This window comes from Chiloscyllium plagiosum, unplaced genomic scaffold, assembly GCF_037043375.1.
Source record: "Chiloscyllium plagiosum isolate Xiang-an unplaced genomic scaffold, Cpla_swu_hap1 HiC_scaffold_6, whole genome shotgun sequence".
NCBI lineage: Eukaryota > Metazoa > Chordata > Chondrichthyes > Orectolobiformes > Hemiscylliidae > Chiloscyllium > Chiloscyllium plagiosum.
In genome coordinates, this window is record NW_028270144.1 from 120052157 (window position 1) to 120071757 (window position 19601).

A 19601-nucleotide genomic window follows, 5' to 3' on the forward strand; every position below is an offset into this window, starting at 1 on the left:
TGGACAGGCTGGATGCAGGAAGAATGTTCCCAATGTTGGGGGAATCCAGAACCAGGAGTCACAGGCTAAGAACAAGGGGTAAGCCAGTCGGGTCTGAGATGAGGAAGAATGTCTTCACTCAGAGAGTTGTGAACCTGTGGAATTCTCTCCCATAGGACGCTGTTGAGGCCAGTTCTTTAGATACATTCAAGAGGGAGCTGGACATGGTCCTTGTGGCTAAAGGGATCAAGGGGCATGGAGAGAAAATGGGAATGGGATACTGAGATTGTATGATCAGCCATGATCATATTGAATGGCGGTGCATGCTCGAAGGGCTGAATGGGCCTACGCCTGCACCTATTTTCTATGTTCCTATGTTTATCATGAAAGAGCATTAATGAACTAAGCTGGTTTTATTACTAGATTATTGATCCAGAAACTCAGCTCATGTCCCAGTTTCAAAACCCACCATGGCAGAACTTGAATTCACTGCAACAAAAATCTAGAATTAAGAATCTAAGGATGACCATTGCCGATTGCCAGAAAAAAAACCATCTGGTTCAGTCACATCCTTCAGGGAAGGAAATCTGTTGTCTTCACTTGGTCTGATTTACGTGTGACTCCAGTCACACAGCAAGTTGGCTGACTGCCCTGTGAAATGGCTGAGCAAAGCCACTCAGTTCGAAGGCAACAAGAGATGGGCAATAAATGCCGGCCAGCTGGCAATGTCCACAGTCCATGAGTGAATAAAAAAATTGGGTTTTCAGAGCAAACAGTGATCATTGCCATCAACACTATTACTGAGTCAGGATTTATCTAGATTAGATTAGATTAGATTACATTACAGTGTGGAAACAGGCCCTTCGGCCCAACAAGTCCACACCGACCCGCCGATGCGCAACCCACCCTTACCCCTACATTTACCCCTGACCTAACACTACGGGCAATTTAGCATGGCCAAGTCACCTGACCTGCACATCTTTGGACTGTGGGAGGAAACCCACGCAGACACGGGGAGAATGTGCAAACTCCACACAGTCAGTCGCCTGAGGCGGGAATTGAACCCGGGTCTCCGGCGCTGTGAGGCAGCAGTGCTAACCACTGTGCCACCATGCCGCCCATTTATATTAGTGATTAATTGAGTTCAAATGTCATCAACTACCATGGTGGAAATAGAACCCATGAGCTAAAAGCAAAAGCCTGGGCCTCCAGAGACATTACCTCTGGTCACTCATTTAGTTCCATTCTGTTGTTTGCACTGGGCGTCTGATAGTCCATCCTCCAACTACTTCGGCTCATCTGAAAATCTACTGCTTGGATCCAAACCCATACCTAGGCCTTAAGCTGTGGTTCTCAGAGGTTATGAGCTGAAAGACATGAAGGGAACTTAATTATGATTTGGAGGTGCCGGTGTTGGACTGGGGTGTACAAAGTTACAAATCACACAACACCAGGTTATAGTCCAACAGGTTTAATTGAAAGCACTAGCTTTCGGAGCTCTGCTCTTTCATCAGATACTCCACAACTACCTGATGAAGGATTAGCGCTCCGAAAGCTAGTGCTTCCAATTAAACCGGTTGGACTACAACCTGGTGTTGTGGAACTGAATTAGATTGCTTGCCCACCACAACCAGTTTCTCACCACCACTCAGGTTAAGTTAGGGATGAGAAGATCCATGGTAAAAGCTTCCCATCCTGCCCCAGATTGAGGGTATTAAGTGGTCAGTTGAGGATCCCACAAAGGCCTTGATCCTCCATCGCTAGGATTAAGTCAGCCACAGATTGGCCTGTTGCCATGTGATGCATGTCAACTGCATGGGTTCATTGATCAAGGGCAATCAATACTTGAGTGAGGGTCTGGATAGAGGGCAGGCATGTGTCTGCTGAGAGCCAAACCTCCTACCCTTGTTTACAGGAGAAAGTGAGGTCTGCAGATGCTGGAGATCAGAGCTGAAAATGTGTTCGAACTCAGCACCGCCTTCCTAACCTGCAATCTTCTTCCTGACCTCTCCGCCCCCACCCCAGTCTGACCTATCACCCTCACCTTGACCTCTTTCCACCTATCGCATTTCCGACGCCCCTCCCCCAAGTCCCTCCCCCCTACCTTTTATCTTAGCCTGCTGGACAAACTTTCCTCATTCCTGAAGAAGGGCTTATGCCCGAAACGTCAATTCTCCTGTTCCCTGGATGCTGCCTGACCTGCTGTGCTTTTCCAGCAACACATTTTCTACCCTTGTTTACAACCAGACTGCACTTTGCACCCCCAATCTTCTCCCATACACCCACTTGCTTCAGCCTCATCCCTTCAGCACCCACCCACAGATCACTTACCTCACTCCTTGCTCCTCTGTGAACCTGCGTGCCCTCTTGGGAGTACCTGCTGCCCTGTCTGTGATGCTGCCCTCTCACTGGACAGCACATCCATCCCTGGGTCTTAATTCCTTGCTAAGGCCTGCTGGTGGCCTCACATATGCCTGATTCAGTGGGGTTTGCCATAATGCATCAGTTGCATGATGAGACCCCTGCTTCCTCAATAAGAGTTTGCTTCCAGTCCCATTCAACAACCAACCCTGTACCCCACCCTCTCTCCTCCTTTAAGATGTTTCTCAAAACCTAACCTTTGGCCACATTTTTGACCACGTCTCCTAATAGCTCTGATGTGTCTAAGTGTCATCAATTGTTTGACAGCTCTTCTGAGAAGTGCTTGCGGAGATTTTTTTATAGCTGCTACATTAATGCAAGCTATTGTTGTTATAAATGCAATGGATTATACTTCATCAATGTGTAAAGGAGCCTAACTTTCATAATGGATGCATATATTAAGGTTGGTATAGCTATTGGCAGCTTAGGTAGTCAGGTTATTGAAGCTGGTATATTGAATATTTGAATAAACAGGGAATTAACTCCAAAGATTAGGAGTCGTGTCATGATAAATTCCTTGTTTAAACCTGAACATATAACTGTTTCAAGGATGATGTGTACTAACGAGCAAATTAAAAATAGCTTTTATTTGGTCAAAGGCTAATGCTGCACTAATGACGCATTGTTTAGAAAAGTAACAATTAGAAATGAAACACTGCGGGTACTCCCTTGTTTCCTTTCATTGTCAATGATGCTGGGCTATCGAATTGGGAAGGTCATAGCCTCCAACTTTGCAGAATTGCAGAATTATAGAACTTTGCAGCACTGAAGGAGGCCATTTGGCCCACTTAGTCCGTGCCAGCTCCTGGAAAGGATGATCCAATGTGTCCCAATTCTGTGCTCTTTCCCCAATGCCAGACAATGTGGCTTCTCTTTAGCCGAGTATTATCCAATTTTGAAAGCTTGTTTTAAACAAAAACAGAAATTTAAACAAAACAGGTCTGGCAGCATCAGGGCTGAGGAAGGGTTGCTTGACCCAAAATGTTAACTCTGATTTCTCTGCACAGATGCTGCCAGACCTGCTGAGCTTTTCCAGCAATTTCTGTTCTTGTTTTTGAGTTACAGCATTCGAAGTCTTTTCGGTTTTTATGAGGTGTTTTCAACTATTTCTTCCCTCTTTAGACACAGGGTTTTTTTTTTGTTTGAATATGCAGTGGAGCTGTGCATATCAAAAGATGACATACAGCTCAAACCTTATGACAAAAACAAAGAGTCTATATAGTTTCTCCCAATAATGTTCGAATCAGCTGTTTCTACAGATAATAATTCGAATTCAGCAGGTTACACATTAACTCACCCATTTCTCCATCCAACCATGTTCACATAGTCAGTATATGTGACTGTTTTATCCAATTATATTCACACCAGTACGCATGATTATATTATCTAGTCGTATCATAACATGTCCACCCTTCTAACTGTTGATAGGTGATTGCAATTTCCAGAAAACTTCCATTGTCATTTCTTTTCCTTTTTGAAATTCTATCTTGAATGCTATGATAGAAGTTGTTTTTACTGCCTTTTCAAACAGTCTGTTCAACACCATAACAAAATCAGCAAATCCAGAGAACTTTAAATGTTAAGAGTTTGTTAATGGAACAGAAGGTAGCATCTATCAGGTACAGTGCATTAAAAACAGGGAAGGCCCGTCAAAATTACAGAGAGTGTAGGGAATTGCTTAAAAGTACAGAAGCAGGGCAAGGAGAGGTCACGAAACATCAAATACTGAAAGAACATGTGATATATGCATCAAGACCTGGACAACATCTCAGCTTGAGTTGAAAAGCTGCAAATAACAGGACAACTTCCGGGTAATGACTGTCCCCAACAAAAGAGAATCTAACAATCATCCCTTCATGTTCAAAAGCATTGCCACAACTAAAGCCACTATGAACATCCTCAGGGTACCAGTAATCAGAAGCTGAGCTGGGCCAGACATACTATATGGTGGTTACAAAACCAGATCACAGGCAAGGGAATAACCTACCTCCTGACTCCCCAAGGCCTGACCACCATCAACAAGGCGCAAGTCAGGAATGTTTGGGAATACTCAGTACTTAAAAGCACACACACATGCACACGCATGCACACACCCACACACAGGCATGCCCACACATGCATAAATGCACACATACTTACACATGTACACATACATGTGCACACACATACACACGCACGTGCGTACACACATGCAAACGTACAAAATGTGCAAAGAAGTTGTCATTTTACTGTATATAGCTGGGCATTAAAAAAGCCATTGTGTTAGATTCCTCCATCATCCAAAACTGACATTTCCAAAAGCAAACAGATTTAAATTATAATCTCCTTTTCTTTGCAGAAGCCTACATTTGCTGAATGGTATTAATTTCAACTAAAAGAAAGCCCCTGGTTTGTCACTTGATATCCAATCTTTATTTTTCCAGCAGAATTTCATTTTGGAGGCGGGCAGAGGAGGTAGCTTGTGTTTTGCGTTGAAAGCATCAGTTTAATGGTTCGCTTCTACTTCGACACATCCCACATCAATTTCTATTCTCCATTTATCAAATAAGTGTGGCAAAGTTGGAAGATATCTGAAGCAGATCATTTGCAGACAAAGGCTAATGACAATGCTCTCTGAATTCAGATGGAAAGCTGGTCATCGGTTCATATCAAAATAAAAGAAAGAGAAGGGCAGATGTTAGCTAAGTGTTGAAAATTTAATTGATTTTGTGGTTCTAGAAGAGACAGAGCTTCCAGATATCTGATCAGTGGAGTTAGTTAGATAGCTGTTTCAATGTGGAATGCAATCTTTTTGTGCTTTGTCATTCAATGATCTAACAGTACTGTCCTTGTCACATATAAAGGTTATGGTCGCTGATGGGAGTCAAGTGCAATGAATCCATCTGGAATATAAAGTAAATGGCTGCTCTGACAACTACCATGTACAGACTCATCTGGTTCAGTAGACTTGATGGGCTGAATGGCCTAGATTTTCTCTTATGTTTTATGGCTTTAGTAAAGCCCATTTGTGAAGGAAATCTACCTTTCTTACCTGATCTGGCCTACATATGACTCCATGTCGGAGCATCTCCGCAAGAGTTCCTCAGGGTAGTGTCCTTGGCCCGACCATCTTCAGCTGCTTCTTCAATAACCTTCTCTCTATCAGAAGATCAGAAATGAAGATGATCACTGATGTTTCCACAATGCTCAGCACCATTCACAACTCCTCAGATCCTGAAGCAGTCCTTGTCTAAGTGCTGAAAGACCTGGACAATATGCAGGCTTCAGCTGACAAGTGGCAAGTAACATTCGTGCCACATTCATGCCAGATTGTGACCATCACCAACAAGAGACAAACTAACCACCACCCCTTGGCATTCAATGGTGTTACCATCATTGAATCAACAAGCAACAACATGAAGATTACCATTGACCAGAAACTCAAATAAACTTGCCACATAAACGCAGTGGCTACAAGAGCAGGTCAGAGGCTAGAAATTCTGCGACAAGTAACTCACCTCCTGTCTCCTAAAAGCCTGTCCATCATCTACACTGCATCTACATCAATATTCCCCACTTGCCTGGATGGGTGCAGCTCCAACAACATTCAAGAAGGTCAACACCATCCAGGACAAAGTAGCCCATGTAATTGATAGCATATCAACAAACATCTGGTCCCTCCACCAGCAAAGCTCAGGCGCAGCAGTGTGTACTATTTACAAGATGCACGACAGACATTTACCAAAGATCCTTTGATGCCAACTTCCAAACCCAGGGGCACTTCCATCTGAAAGAACAAGGGCAGTAGATACATGGGAACACTACCATTTGATGTTCCCCTCCAAGCCATTCACCATCATGACTTGGAGATATATTACCATTCATTCAGTGTTGCTGGGTCAAAATCCTGGAATTCCCTCGCCAACAGCATTATGGGTCGACCTGTAGCCCATGGTTAGCAGAGGTTCAAGGAGATAGCTGACCATCACTTTCTCAAGGGGCAATAATTGCTGGCCGAGCTAGCAACACCTGTGCCCTAGAAAAGGAAAAAAAGACCATCAATGATGCAGTTGACTCTTAACTGCCCTCTGAAGTGGTACAGAACTCGAAGTGTCAAAATATTCATGGCATTGGCTAGTGCAGGAATGTGAGGCCAGTGTAGGCAGTAATATATATTTTGATGGTATAGACTTGATGTGTGAAATGGCCTCTTCTGTATAATTCTGTGATTCTATGATTCTACTCAGGCAACAGCTGATCCTTGACAAAATAGCTGCGCCTCTTAATCTCAAAGTGGTATTCAGTACGATGGCAGAGTAGCAGCCAATTGTATCAGTTTCCTTTGATTAAAGTGCTCAAAATCTTTTATCCCCAAGCCTCCTTTGGAAAGTGAGTTCCCTTGAGTCAAATGGTCATACAGCACAGAAGCAGACCCTTTGGTCCCACTTGTCCAGACCGACTAGGTTTCTCAAGTGAAACTAGTCCCATGTGCCTGCATTTGGCTCATATCCCTTTAAACCTTTCCCTGTCCTCATACTTATCCAAATATCATTTAAAGTTGTGACTGTACCTGCATCTACCACTTCCCCTGGCAGTTCATTCCACAAACAAACTTCTCTCTGTGTGAAAACATTGCCCTTATCCATCTGGTCACGGGTTTGGAAGGAGCCTGAGTTAAGTTGCTTTTTGATTTCGTTCCCCAGAATAATCCCACTTTCTTGACACATAGACGTCATTCTCCTTGTATCTAACTTTGTGCTAAATTCTCTTGAACATCTCAAACACTTCAAGTGATTTGCCCCTTCCTTTGTATTAACGGATTGCGAACGAAGTTGACGTGACCTGTCCTCATAAATGAACACTGTTTGCACAGTTACGCAGTTTCACCAGTGACGCAGTGTGGCATCTACAAAATCCAATTTTATTGTTATTAATGATAATAGAGGGGTGTCATTTTTCTTCAGCTTTTATAACCAGTGTCTATCTCATGCTCCTGCAATGAGCTGCTCCTGGCTGATAATGACCAAATGGCCCAGAAAATTGATACCTCTGCTCAGTCAGGAGACTGGCATTTTATAGCATTGATGTAATTTTATAACAATTGGAAACCACAAGTGGCTGCTGGCTATTTAACAGAACAATTGTACAGTGCTGAAGCGAAGAACAGAAATTTTATCCAAAGTCCCCGATCCTAACATTTATTAGTGCGTCTCGATTCAAAGAGACACCTTGTTCTGACAGGTATTCCATCACCTTTCGTGCATAATATGCACTCAGGAACACAATGGATGGGAAATCATGAGGCAAAAAGAAACCATTAAGCTATTATAAGCTTTACATCTTCAATAAAATTAATGGGAGTGCAGTTTTCACAAACACTTGTGCCCATTAAGCTTCACAATGGGCAAGTTAAAGGAAGATGCAATTGAGGTGTTCAACATATGGGAAACAGGGAGCAAAGTGCTTACTTGCACACACAGGAGGATCAGTCACCCGATACACAAAACCATTGGTCAAGTGGTGGCTCAGTGGTTAGCGCTGCTGCCTCACAGCGCCAGGGATCCAGGTTTGATTCCCACCTCGGGCGACTCTCTGTGTGGAGTTTGCACGTTCTCCCTGTGTCTGTGTGAGTTTCTTCTGGTTTCTTCCCACAATCCAAAGATGTGCAGGTTAGGGTGAATTGGCCATGCTACATTGCCCTTGGTGTTCAGGGATGTGTAGGTTAGGTACATTAGTCAGTGGAAAATGTAGAGTGGTCAGACAGGTGAATGGGTGTGGGTGGGTTACTCTTTGAAGGGTGAGTGGACTTGTTGGGCCAAATGCCCTGTTTCCACACTGTGGGAATTCTATGTTTAAAACTGAACAGGATAATGAGAAATCTGTTGATGCAGCAGGTTGTTGTGAATTGTTTCTATAAACAGTTAAAGCCGATTCAATGCCACCTTCCAAAAAGTTAGATATCGACATAACATTAGTGTCACATAAATTGAAGCTCACCTCATGATATATAGGCATGTGGTGAATCCTGGGCAGGGTTTCACAGTCTTCCCAGAGTTAGCAAGTGGCCGACTTGCTTTGCAGCAGTTTTTCTCTTAGCGGCAGTGATCTCTTTCAATCTGACAGGTTTGCTCGGTTGTAAACGCTGTGTTGTGGGTGAGAAAGGGGGAGGGAATGGGGGTCCTCTTTTACAGCTACCCTGAGGCCATCTGATTACCTGGCTGTTCAGGATCTCCTCCCCTGATCATGTTGAGGGGGTGGGAATGATTTACCCGTAGTCACTTAATACTCTTTTGAGATGCTCTGCAACCCACCAGCAGCAGAACATCCATCAGGGGAACAGGAAACCCAACAAAACATAAAATTGTGCCCCTGAGGTAGCAATAAATCAGTAAAACTCATCACAGTGCAAGAATCTGGTGGCCCAGTGGTTAGCACTGTTGCCTTACGGCGCCAGAGACTTGAGTTCGATTCCAGCCTCGGGAAACTGTCTGTGTGGAGTTTGCACATTCTCCCCGTGTCTGTGTTGACTTCCTCTGGGTGCTCCGGTTTCCTTCCACAGTCCAAAGATGTACAGGTTAGGGTGGATCCGTCATGCTAAATTGCCTTTAGAATCCTGGGATGTGCAGGCTAGGTGGGTTAGTGATGTGCAGGGTTACAGAGATAGGATAAGGTTTGAGTGGAACACTCTTCAGAGGGTCAGTGTGGACTTGATGGGCCAAGTGGCCTGCTTCCATACTGTAGTGATTCTATAAATACAGAGAGTGTCCACATAGATCACATCTTGAAAAACCTCCACAGTCCAAAGATGTGCAGGTCAGGTGAATTGGCCATGTTAAATTGCCCATAGTGTTAGGTGCATTAGTCAGAGGGAAATGGGTCTGGGTGGGTTACTCTTTGGAGGGCCGGTGTGGACTTGTTGGGCTGAAGGGCCTGTTTCCACTCTGTAGGGAATCTAATCTAATGTTCCAAAACACTTTACAATGAAGGCAGGAGCAAATTGCCTGCAGATTTGTATTGCAAACAGAAAATACTGGAGATCACAGTAGGTCAGGCAGCATCCATGGAGAGAGAGCAAGCTAACGTTTCAAGTTTAGATTACTCTACATCAGACTCAAAAGGTTAGCTTGCTCTCTCTCCCCAGATGGTGCGCGACCCGATGTGATCTCCAGCATGTTTTGTTTTCAGTATTTTATATCCAGTTATGTCATGAGATTTACAATCCAGAATCTCAGACTAATGTTCTGGGGACATTGTGTTGATGTGTTCAAACTGGCTTCTCTAGTTGCTACACAAACCGAAGAAATGCTGGTGAAACGCAGCAGGTCTGGCAGCATCTGTGGAGAGAGAAGGCAGTGTTAATGTTTCTTAGAACTACGAACATTTAAATAAACTGTTTTGCTCCCATGCTAACATTTTTGTCTTGCGCCTGTTGCAATGTTCCAACAATGCTCCGCGCAAGCTCAGAGAACACGACTTAATTTTTCACTTTGGCACTTTACAACTTTGAGGTCTCAATATTAGATTCAGAAACTGACTGCATCATGAAATAAAAACCTAAAGAACTGCAGATGCTGGAAGTCAGAAACAAAATCACAATTGCTGGAAAAGCTCAATAGGTCTGGCAGCATCTGTGGAGAGAAATCAGAGTTAATGTTTTGGGCCCTTCCTCAGAACTCAAAATGTTTCTGAACTAAACAGTTCTGAGGAAGGGTTACTGGATCCAAAACTCTGATCTCTTTCGATAGATGCTGTCAGACCTGTTGAGCTTTTCCAGCAATATCCAACTGCATTATGTCAGTTTTCCATTTTCCTTACATTCTTTCCCGACACGTCCCAGTACCATGTTGTTTTCATGTCTTGTTCATTTTGCCCTCGGTGGAGATCAACTCTCTGCCTTTCACAAGTCAATTTGTACCCTTTTCATGCCTCCTTCTCTCTCCACCATTAAAAAAAACTTTTGTCTTTTGTACTGAGGTTCTCCACCATCTGTCCTCTTGCTCCTTCTTTGCCTCTGCCAAAGTATGACAAAAAAGACCCACTTTCCAACACCTCAGAGGCATCAGCTTTACCACATGGTGATACATTTCCAATTGACGGCTTCAGGACTTTCCCCTGACCTGCAATGCCAGGGAGGTTGCTGATGCATATTTTATAGTGTAGCCCCCACGCAAACGATAATGACACACGTTGTGACAATCAGAAACCCCATTACATGGCCTGCTGAGTTTTGCTATTATTCTGCAGCCCTACATACACAAGTGCAACCATCCATGAATCCCAAAGCGGCACATTGCTGAGATGCAGAAGGAGATGATTCGTGTTTGTAAATGTAGACTTCCAAAATAAGCTTGATATTAAAGCCATTGAAATTCAGACCGTGGTCTCTGCTTGAACATCTGCTCCCAGGAAGCAGATCTCTGCAAATTGCTTAGCAGCTCTTCAAACAGATAATGTACCTCTTAGACTCCCTCTTATTCTTGACCTTGGCAATCTAAGTTATTGAGCGAGAGGCACAAAGTATAATTTTTTCCATAAATGTTCTGTGTTAGAAATTGAACTTTTGATTTTGCCATTTCCTTTAAGGTCTCATAAGTTTTATTTTCCTCTCTGTGTTTTTTGAGATGCCATTTACCAAGTAGAAAGGACAATGAACCTGCTGATGCTTTACTAAACAGGAGGTGCCTGGGCTGGGCTAGAGTGGGCAAAGTCAGAAGTCACACTATACCAGGTTGTAGTCCAACAGGTTCATTTGAAATCACAAGCCTTTGGAGCGCTGCTTTCAAATAAATCTGTTGGACTGTAACCTGGTGTTGTGCGACTTCTTGACTTTTACTAAACAGGTACATGTATCTCAGATGAAGGAAATAAAGCTTGAACGATCCAGACATGTCGCTCTCTCTCTCTTCCCCTTTGCTCATTCCCATTCGATACTCTGGCCTGGATTATTGTTTAATTTTCCTCAAGTTTTATGTTTGTTCTTTCAACATTTTAGGGTGACCTTTCTATCTATCAAGACAGCCTTTGTCCATGTCAATAGATGGTCTCAGGTTATTGGATTCACTGACAAATATGATGCCTCTGTCCAACCACATATTGCAGACTATACCCTTCCCCTCCAGATGCTTGAGACCCATTATTCCCAGGATATCACAAAAGTTACAGGCTTTACGAAGTACATGAAGTCTTCAATTTACCTGTTCAATCTACTCAGTTATCTCTTTATTTTTCTACTTTTATTCTAAGAAGACTGTAATGTTGAACTTTTTTAATTTATGTCTTTAATTTTCCACTTCTGTAACTAAGAATTTGTACCTGTGTACTTTGTATCTATGCTGGTGCTATGTGTGGTGACATTTTACACTTTTCAGTGTACTCTCTACCATACTTGAGTACACATGATAATAAAACCTAAATCTAAAAAAGTTAACCAAAGAGACTGGCCAGGTTTCTGTGCTTAACAAGACCTGGTATTTGTTAAAAAAACTAAATAAATAAATTATTTACTTATAATTCTACCAGTTGAAACTCTAAACTCCTTTCAAAACCTATAGACACACAGACAGACAGAGACAAGCCATCTAAAACATTGCTGTTCTGGATGGAAGGGAAAATAAACTGGAGAAACACAGTTCAAAGGCACCAATTCACAGGATATAATAAGGTGTTACTTTTTCATAGAATCATAGAATCCAAGGAGCATCTAAGGTGAAAGCAGGACATTCAGCCCATTGAGTCCACACACTTACCTTCTGAACAGCATCCTACCCAAATCCACCCCCTCTATCCTATCCATGTTACCTATATTTCCCATGGTTAGCCCACCTAGCCTGCACAGTCCTGGATACCATGGACAATTTAGCGCGGCCAATCCACCTAACCTGCACATATTTGGACTATGTGGGGAAACCAGAGCATCCAGAGGAAACCCAAAGCCTTCTGTTCTCCAATTTCCCTTGTTCCTTCCAGATTCTCTGTTCTTTGCCAAGTACCCAGAAGATTTACACACTATTGTCTAATTTGACAGTCACTGGCTCGTGCCAACAGCCCTATAACTCAGATTGGAAGCAGATAATTCAGTTTTGTGTTACTCACTAAAGAGAGACATAGGGACAAACACTGCCTCTTTCACTGTGGACGATTTCTGCCAGTGCATTGTTCACACACACAAGCTGTTATCTGCCAATAAATGAACAAAGAGATATCATCAGACCTATGACGTCTGGAACTAACAACTGGTCACAGTTGCACAAACCAATCATCAACCTACTGTGGACCAAATCTTATTTTATGCACAGACCCTCGTGCTGTGTCATCTTATCTCACCTCCCCCATAGCCTGTGAAAGGCAGCAGGACAAATACAACTCACAAAGAGTGACAGCAACATCTTTTTAGAAAAGTGCAATGGCTCCTCCACATGCCTTTGATTTTCCCAACTTACTCCACAATAAAAAAAAGCTGAAAAATAAAACCATGCAGCCTTTAAGCTTCTAAATACACATGCATAGCCTATTAATTTGAACTCACTGAAAACACATAGCACACAAAATAACCACAGGAATCCTTAAATTGACTTCTGAATTTAAAAAAACAAAGCAACAAGAATATGCAACATTACATGGCCAGAGCCATTCTCACATTTGATAAAACATTTCATCGTTCACCTATCTTAAGATATTCAACTGGAAAAGAAGATTAGTACAATCTAACTTCTGTAATTCTTATCTGAAAATGATCCAAACTGCCACAGATGAAAACGCCAAGGTAAAGTGGGAGTTGAATTTTGCTGGTTACAAGATCTCCAGTAGAGCTAGAGTTGGTGAGAAGAAAAGGGAGCAGAGAGTTGTTTTCTTCAAAGAATCTGTTCCAGTCATGCATGATATGTGTGTTGGAACATAAGCTGAATTCTTTGATAATGGCATAAGAAAGAAGTTACTCCCTGATGAGGTGCGCACTGCAGGTGCTGGATGCGTAGACAAATTTACCAAAAGAAAATGCGAGAACAGCAAGGCTAATTTTACAGGGGACATGAATTATTAAAAGATGAACTGGGCTTAGTATAATGTGTTAAGGAAAAAGCAGGGAATTCTTTGAAGTTTTCCAGGATGTTTTCCAGATTATTATTAGTCCAGCTAGGGATGTGTAGGAATTTGGAGTTCAGTTTAGCTATCCTGACGCTGGGCAATGGCTTCATGATCATCATTTAATACTTAATTCCAGATTTCTTTTTGTTCCATTGAATTCAAATTCTAGTGGTTACCAAGACAGGATTCAGACTCAGGTCACTACAGCATTACCTCTATATTAACAGGCTCATGGCCATCACATCATCTTGCTCTCCTGTCATCATGACACTGATTGTCTAAGCGCAAGTCTCTTGTTTAACTCTGTTGACTGATGTTTTTCTTCTGCCTTTGAGCTTCTTTCTTATGCATCAAATCATTAAAAACCCAGACGTTATTAACTTTACATATCCTTGACCCCCTCACTATGATCTGCCACATCCTCAACTCCAATTAGTTTATTAGTACATGAACAGTTGATGGTCAGTCTTGAATTTGCTAAACAGTGTGTACCCAGTCTCTTCCCACCTACATTGATGATGCCTACAATATTTTATGCACAATTTACAGCTATCAGTTCCCAGCTGCCTCCTCTTCATGATGAACATCCAATCCCTCTACACATTCACACCGTCACGCAGAAGGTGGTGCGTCTGTGGAATGAGCTGCCAGAGGAAGTGGTGGAGGCTTTTACAATTGCAACATTTAAATGGCATCTGGATGGGTATGCGAATATGAAGGGTTTAGAGGGATATGGACCAAGTGCTGGCAAATAGAACTAGGGTATCTGGTCGGCATGAACGAGTTGCACTGAAGGGTCTGTTTCTGTGCTGTACAGCTATCTGAGTGTATGACTCATCATTATAATCTGAAGACTGTCTACCTTTTCCTTGAAAGGAGACCTGATCAGTCACCACTCATCCCCTTACTTCTCCACCAACCCCTTCTCCTGGCTGAGATCATTCTCACTTTGAAGCATTTCCCTTTAACTTGTCTCACATTTTCTCAGTCAAAGGTGTACCAATGACTTGCCACGTGCTTGGACCTTTCTGTTTGTGGGTAATGTAGGATATTACTGTTTCCAGTCCTGCTTGGGCCTACTCCCCCAACTCTTTCTCCAGCACCTCAATGTCAGCATTGGTGCTGTTTCCTGCTCTTATGTGGAACTGGAAAAATTAATCAAGTTTGCTTCAAATTTCTCTTTGTTTTCTAGCTTTACCTAATCCATATCTGATTCTTCCCTTCCATGCATCCACCACCATCCTCTGCAAATCTGAGCTCATTCAAAACTACTGATCACACCCTCGTCTTGTACCAATCCAACAACCCTTGTGCTCACTGTCCTAAATTGGTTCATACATTCAAGTATGCCTCCAACATAGTTTCAATGTCTCCATGACATTGACCTTCTCCAAACTGAGAGTGTAGTGGAGGAACAATTGCAGTTTTCAAAACAGAATTTAATAATTGTCTTTTGTTTTATTCATTTGTTGGCTGTGGATATTGCTAGTTGGAAAAGTGTTTATGGCCGATCCCTAGTTGCCTTTGAGGCAGTGGTGGTGAGCTGCCTTCTTGAATCGCTGTAGACCATGTGCTGTAGGTGGATCCACAATGCCCTTAAGGAGGCAATTCCAGGATTTTGACCCAGTAATAATGAAGGACCAAGTCAGGCTGGTGAGTGGCTAGGAGGGGAGCTTGCAGACTTTGGTGTTCCTATTTATCTGCTGACCTTGTCCTTCTAGATGGAAGTGGCTATGGGTTTGGAAAGTGCTGTCTAAGGACCTTTGAGGAAGTCTGTAGGGCATTCTGTAAATAGTACACATGGCCACTACTGAGCATCGATGGTGGACAAAGTGAATGCTTATAGATGTAGTGTCAATCATGTGGTCTGCTTTATCCTGGATGATGTCAAGCTTCTTGAGTGTAGGTGGCAGTGTACCAAGCTAGACAAGCGGGAAGTATTCCATCACACTCCTGACTTGTGCCTTGTAGATGGAGGACAGGCTTTGGGGAGTCAGGAGGTGAGTCACTCACCATAGCATTCCTAGCCCCTGACCCACTCTTGTAGCCACTATGTTTATGTAGTGCATCCAGTTGAGTGTCAGTCATGGTAACTCCAAAGATAGTGATAATGGGGGATTCAGTGATGGTAAAACCATTGAGTGTCAAGGGATTGTGTAGATTGTCTCTTGTTGGAGATGGTCATAGCCTGGGATTTGTGTGTTACAAATGTTACATGTTACTTGTCAGCCAAAGCTGGACTATTGTCCAAATCCTGGTGCATTTGAACAGGGACTACTTCAGTACCTGAGGAGTCGTGAATGGTGCTGAACATTGTGCAATCATCGGCAAACATTCCCACTTTTTGACCTTAGGATGACAGGAATGTCATTGATGAAGCTGCTGAAGATGCTTGGCCCTAGGACACTACGCTAAGGAATTCTTGCAGCATTGTCCTGGAGCTAAAATGACTGACCACCAAGAACTGCAATCACCTTCCAATTCCAGATATGACTCCTACCAGTGGAGAGTTTTGCTCTGATACCTATTGATTCCAGTTTTGCTAAGGCTCTTTGATACCACACTCAGTGGTCTTGATGTCAAGAACTGTCCCTCTCCTCTCCCTTCTGAAATTCAGCTTTTTGTCCATGTTTGAACCAAGGCTGGAATGAGCTCAGGAGCTGAGTGACCCTGGTGGAGCCCAAACTGGGTGTCACTGAGCAGGTTTTTGCTGAGCAGATGCTGCTTGATAGAACTGTTGATGACACGTTCCATCACTTTACTGACGATTGAGAGTAGACTGATGGGGTGGTAATTGGCCATGTTGGATTCGTCTTGCTTTTTTTATACAGGACATACTTGGGCAATTTTCTACATTTGAGTTGAAAAATGTGGTGCTGGAAAAATACAGCAGGCCAGGCAGCATCCGAGGAGCAGAAGAATCGATGTTTCGGGCATAAGCCCTTCTTCAGGAAGGCTTATGCCCGAAATGTCGATTCTCCTGCTCCTCGGATGCTGCCTGGCCTGCTGTGTTTTTCCAGCACCACATTTTTCAACTCTGGTCTCCAGCATTTGCAATCCTCACTTTCTCCCAATTTTCCACATTGTCGGGTAGATGCTCGTGTTGTAACTATACTGAAACAGCTTGGCTAGGGGAGAGGCAAGTTCTGGAGCACAAGTCTTTAGTACTATTGCCGCAATATTGTCAGAGTCCGTCGGCTTTGCATGTCCTGTGCCTCCAATCATTTATTGATATCATGTTGAGTGAATCTAACTGACTGATAATTGGTATTCATATTGGTGGGGACCACAGGAGGAGGACCTGATGGATCATCCACTTGGCACTTCTTCCTGAAGACTGCTGCTGTGAAGGGAAAGAACTGTAGGACAACAGGGATAAAGTGGGCAAGTAGATTGTTGTAAGCTGCTCTTTCAGTGGGGTCATTTAGGTCAGTTGCTGAAAATGTGTTGCTGGAAAAGCGCAGCAGGTCAGGCAGCATCCAAGGAGCAGGAGAATCGACATTTCGGACATGAGCCCTTCTTCAGGAATAGGTCATTTAGGTCAGTTGTAATGCCAACAACCAGATGACGCTATGGTGAAAGATTTTCCTTCTCAATCTCTCCCTTTACCTGAGGCTTGGGGCCCCCAAGTTCCACCAGTCATCTCTCTCAAAGGATAGAGTGGGACTAGGTTGACTTTACTTTCTTGCATGGATACAAAGGGCCAAGCCGACTCCTTCTACGTTTTAACTATTCTGTAAGAAAGAAACCTATTTGATGAATCTTTTAATTCTCAGGTGAATCTAGGGAAAGCATGTCATGAACTGGATGAAACTATTAGATTAGAAACCGAAAGCACTGTGGATGCTGCCAATCAGAAACAAAAGCAGAAGTTGCCAGAAAAGCTTAGCAGGTTTGGCAGCATCGTGAGGGGAAATCAAATTATAGGTGGGTAACCTGAAATGTTAACTTAGATTTCTCTTCGCAGATGTTGAAAACCATTAAGTTGATGCTCTAAAGCAGTGAGAATGAGAATGAGACAGTGCGCTTCTCTGATTTTGACGGAATATTCATGACAATCCTTTGCTGGCAAAGTTGCGAACTGTGCAGTACTGTGCATTGCAAAATCTCAATCTAGAAACTAAAATAAAGTCCTGTAAATCTAACAAAGTTCAATTTGTTCATCATTGATTTTCCTTGCCCAAATTATCATGTAGAACCACTTCTGAAATGTTCCAGGCGCTGTGTGAAAAGACAAACCTTGCGTGCACATTCATGGAAAATGAGAGACTTTATTAAGTCAGCTCTGCATGCATGGAAAGCAGCTTGAAAACAAGAAAGAATTACCATGGAGATCTCCAAGGTTTACATGCTTATAAAATTAATTAATTTTTGATCCGATTTTCTCTGCTTGAAATTAGTCGCAAAATTGTTTACAATACATTGTAATAACAAACTTAGACACACTTTCAAACAAACGACTTTGATCTTGAACACACTGGGGGTGAATTTCCTCAGTGATTTTCTGACCTCAATGCTGACATGGAGTAGAAATTTATTTCTTTAATATGTCGAAAAAAAAACAGTGAAGTTGAGTTCCATGACTTGTCCATGTCCCCACGATTCTCCAGTTGATTGCACACTGTTTCTGTGCAAACGCAGTCAATAAGAAATTTATTTTCTCACATTGAGTGTACAATATCTGATTCAAGAGCCACCATCCCCACTCCGAGAGTAACATCCTTTCTGCACCAATTCTGACGAACCCTGTAATAATTTTGTATCCTTTGAAAAGATCAATTCTCATATTCAGGATAATGCATGTCTGATTTTCCCTCATAGGACACATCTGGTTTACCAGGAATTAATCATGACCAATGCCATCAGATCTCTTTCCTTAGGTCAGGAATTGAGCATTACACTCTATGTTGATCCCATCAAGGTTCTATACATTTGGAGTGAGATTACTTCTCCACTCAAACCCTCCTGCAATAAAGGACAACATACCTTAGCTTTCCTAATTGTTAACTAAACCAAAAGGCTACCTTTTAGAGTGTTATGGACATTGACAACCATGTCCTGTTGGACAGCACCACTTCCTCACCTTTTGTTAAATACTTTTTATTTGTTTTTTTTTTCCAATCAAAGTGAATGACTTCACGCCTTTCCCTGTTATATTCTTCCTATTGAGGTTACCATAAAGTGTTCTCCCCTCAACCTCTCCCCTCACCTGAGGCATAGTGACCTTTAGGTTAAGCCACCACTAGAATTATAGAATCCCTAGAGTGTGGAAACAGGGACTTCGGCCCAACAAGCCACCACTGACCCTCCAAAGAGTTACCCACCCAGGCCCATTCCCCTCCCCTATTATCTGATATTTACATCTGATTATTGCACCTAACCTACACATCCCTGAACACTATTTAACATGGCCAATTTACGTAACCTGCACATCTTTGGATTGTTATCTCTCTAGTTATCTCTCTCTCTCCCTAATGGGCCCTATGGTCAAACAGGAGTCTTTCCTTTTCGTTAATGCATCTTCAAAATCACTGACAGGTTTTTCAAGGGTACTTCCCTTCCATTAATCCATACTTTATTCTGCCCAATCTTACCAGTGCTAAGATTTTTGTGCTTAATAACTGGTTCCAGCATTTTCCCTCCCATTAAAGTCAGGCTAACAGGTTTGTAGTTTCCTGTGTTTTCTCGTCTTCCTTTCTTAAGTCACTGAGCTACATTCTGCATGAGCAGTCCACAATCTATAGAATTTTGGAAGATGACCACTAACGAAGCTGCTATCTCTACAGCTTCCTTCAACACTCTGGAATGTGGTTCATCAGATATTGAGGATTTATCAACTTTCGACTTGATTTGTTTCACCAATACAATTTTTATTTTAAACTAATACGGATTTCTTTACATTCCTCATTCTCGATTCTATTGTATTCTTGAAAAGTGATGTGTTTCTCAAAACAAAAAGACAGACACAAAAATGCAGAACATTATAGGGATCTGACTGACATGGCTCATATAGGATAGAATCGGCCAACAATTGCAGTGAGTGCATCTTGACATCAAATTCATGTTGCTCTATTTTTACTAATAATATAAAGACCTGCAGATTATGGAGATCTGAAATAAAAACATAAATTGCTGGAGAA

General features: G+C 42.5%; 1 long non-coding RNA gene across 3 annotated transcripts in view; it reads left to right on the top strand.

The window, feature by feature from the left end:
• The window catches only part of LOC122550926 (uncharacterized), a 44697-nt gene extending 32820 nt beyond the window's left edge, over positions 1-11877 (top strand). For 2 of the 3 annotated variants that reach the window (XR_015757491.1, XR_015757492.1), the window contains one exon: positions 5244-5354. This is a non-coding gene — a long non-coding RNA (uncharacterized LOC122550926). Of the gene's footprint in view, positions 1-5243; positions 5355-11371 lie in introns of those variants that run through there. The other variant, XR_015757493.1, reaches the window with a different exon arrangement.
• The last annotated feature ends 7724 nt before the right edge of the window (positions 11878-19601 follow it).